The sequence below is a fragment of the Elephantulus edwardii genome, unplaced genomic scaffold (genome assembly GCF_000299155.1).
Source record: "Elephantulus edwardii isolate Elephantulus edwardi_28Jun2011 unplaced genomic scaffold, EleEdw1.0 scaffold00335, whole genome shotgun sequence".
Taxonomy (NCBI): domain Eukaryota; kingdom Metazoa; phylum Chordata; class Mammalia; order Macroscelidea; family Macroscelididae; genus Elephantulus; species Elephantulus edwardii.
The window spans coordinates 1,725,920-1,728,171 of NW_006400085.1; the positions used below are offsets into that span (position 1 = coordinate 1,725,920).

Genomic DNA, 2,252 nt, shown 5'->3' on the forward strand with positions numbered 1-2,252 from the left:
CACAGTGGTTGCACCATTTTATACTCCCAACAACAGTGAATAAGGGCTCCAGTTTCTCCACAACCTCACCAGCATTTGTTGCTTGTTGTTCTGTTAAATTTTGCTATTTTCACAGGGGTGAGATGATATTTCATAGTTGTTTTAAATTGCATCTCTCTTAGCTAGGGATTGTGAACATTTCTTCATGTACTTGTTTTTTCTTAAATAATTTTTTAAATTGTGTTTTAAATGAAAGTTTACAGAAAAGTTCAAATTTCATTTGTTCATTGTTGCACATTTTACCCCTTCTTCCTTCCCTTCCCCCTCCACTAATTCATTGTTGCACAATTACATCCCCCCATCCCCCTTGCCATGTATCTTTCATTTGGGACTGTTGTCATACCTATAATAGTTAATCCTATATTCCTTTTAAAGAGTTCTTTCATCTGCTATCCACTCCAGTCCAATCTCAAGGCTGTAGCATTTTGGAAGGTTAGTCCCTCAGTCTGTCTTCTGAGGGACCTCTTTGTAAGTTTGGACAGCCAACCTTTTGACTAATAGTCAATCACACAACTGTTCTCCTAGCCTGGGACTCCTTGTGAAAATTAGCTGTTTCCACAAGAACTAGTATGTAATGATAACTCAAAATATTATAAGTGTTTGTATTCTCAGTGGAATAAACATCTCAATTGGGCTCTAAAAAGGGAAAGTAAATTCATAAATCAGGGAGGGTATTCAGGCCTCCTGACTGGGCCTCTAGCCACCAAATTTGAATCAGTGCCACAGTGGTGATCAGAATAAGGTAATTCTGAAAGTTTCCTGGGGACAGAACCATTGACAATATTTTGTCTTTCTATTATCTGTACTCAACACAGGGATGCTTGTAAGATGAGTAAATAAACGAACGCACTTTGTCTCAGACTATAGCAAGGAAAGATTCCAGGAGCTGGAGGAATATGATGAAGAGAGGGCAGACAACACTTGTGGCATGAATTGTCTAGTAACAAGTCTAATGATGCATGGAGGGATCTCTGGTGACCCAGTGCTAAGGAATTGCACTACCATCTTGAAGGCATGTGGTTCAAATCCACTAGCTGCTACACTAGAGAAAGATAGGCAATATCTTCTCATGCAATTTATTTCCTCTGAAAACCCACTGGAGTGTCAGCTACGGGTTGGTTCCAACTCAAAAGCACATAGCAACAATGATGCATTGGCAGATGTTAATAGTATTTCCATTTTACCAGAGCTACTATGCAGTCTTTATTAACTTTATGCAGTCTTTAAGACCTCTATGACTTCCCTACAAAATACATACCCTACTTAGTCCCTCAGTAAATCTTGCCAACTCTACCTTCAAAATATATCTGACCTCTTATCATTCCCACTGGCACTATCTTGGTCTGAGTTATTATGGTGACAAACAACTTCTAAATCACCTTCTTCCTTCACCCCTCACTTCAAGATATGTTGTCAATGTCTTCAAGATATGCTGCTGAAAGGATACTTTTCAAATTTAAGTTAGATCATTCCATGTTCTGTTCAGAATTTTCAGGTTGACCTGAGTTAAGACTACAAGCTGCCTTTTGACCCTCACCTGTGTCCATTACAACTATTTCACTCTTATGCTCCATCTTGATTTTACTATTTGAACCCATCCACATTGTGCCTTCACTTGGTCCTATCTTTCATGTCAGTTCACTGTCCATTGTTTTTCCCAATGGATGTCTTGACCTTCTATGATGCAGTGGGTTACTACTAGATGGCTTTTGGGCTCATGAAGTGATTTAGTGGGACTGTGAAAATAAAGAGCTGTGGATCACCAAGAGAATTAGACAGTTTTGCTAATGCAAACAAGGTGCATGGAATCCCTTTCAGGAATGCTGTTATGTACCATTGAGTTGGAATCAATGCATATTTGACCCTCCAGTGGGTTTTCAGAGGCTATAAATTGCATAGGAGATTGCCTTTTCTTCCGTGAAGCAGCTGGGGGATTTGAACTGCCAGCCTGTGGGTCGGTAGCACAACTTCTTAGGCACTAGAGCTCCCTTGTTTCAGGAATGAGATTATAGAAGTAAGTTGTGTGGAACTGGCCATCCTGCTAGGCTTGCTTGCTTGCTTGCTTGCTTGTTTTCCTCCCTCCCTCCCTCCCTCCTTCCTTTCTCTCTCTCTCTCTCTCTCTCTCTCTCCCTCTCTCTCTTTCTCTCTTTCTCTCTCTCTTTCTCTCTTTCTTTCTCTCTTTCTTTCTCTCTTTCTTTCTTTCTCCTGCTAGG

At 40.4% G+C, this 2,252-nt stretch overlaps 1 pseudogene; it reads right to left on the minus strand.

Moving 5' to 3' along the window:
* LOC102853176 overlaps positions 1-1,643 on the minus strand; it is a 30,196-nt pseudogene extending 28,553 nt beyond the window's left edge.
* Between the last annotated feature and the right edge of the window lie 609 nt (positions 1,644-2,252).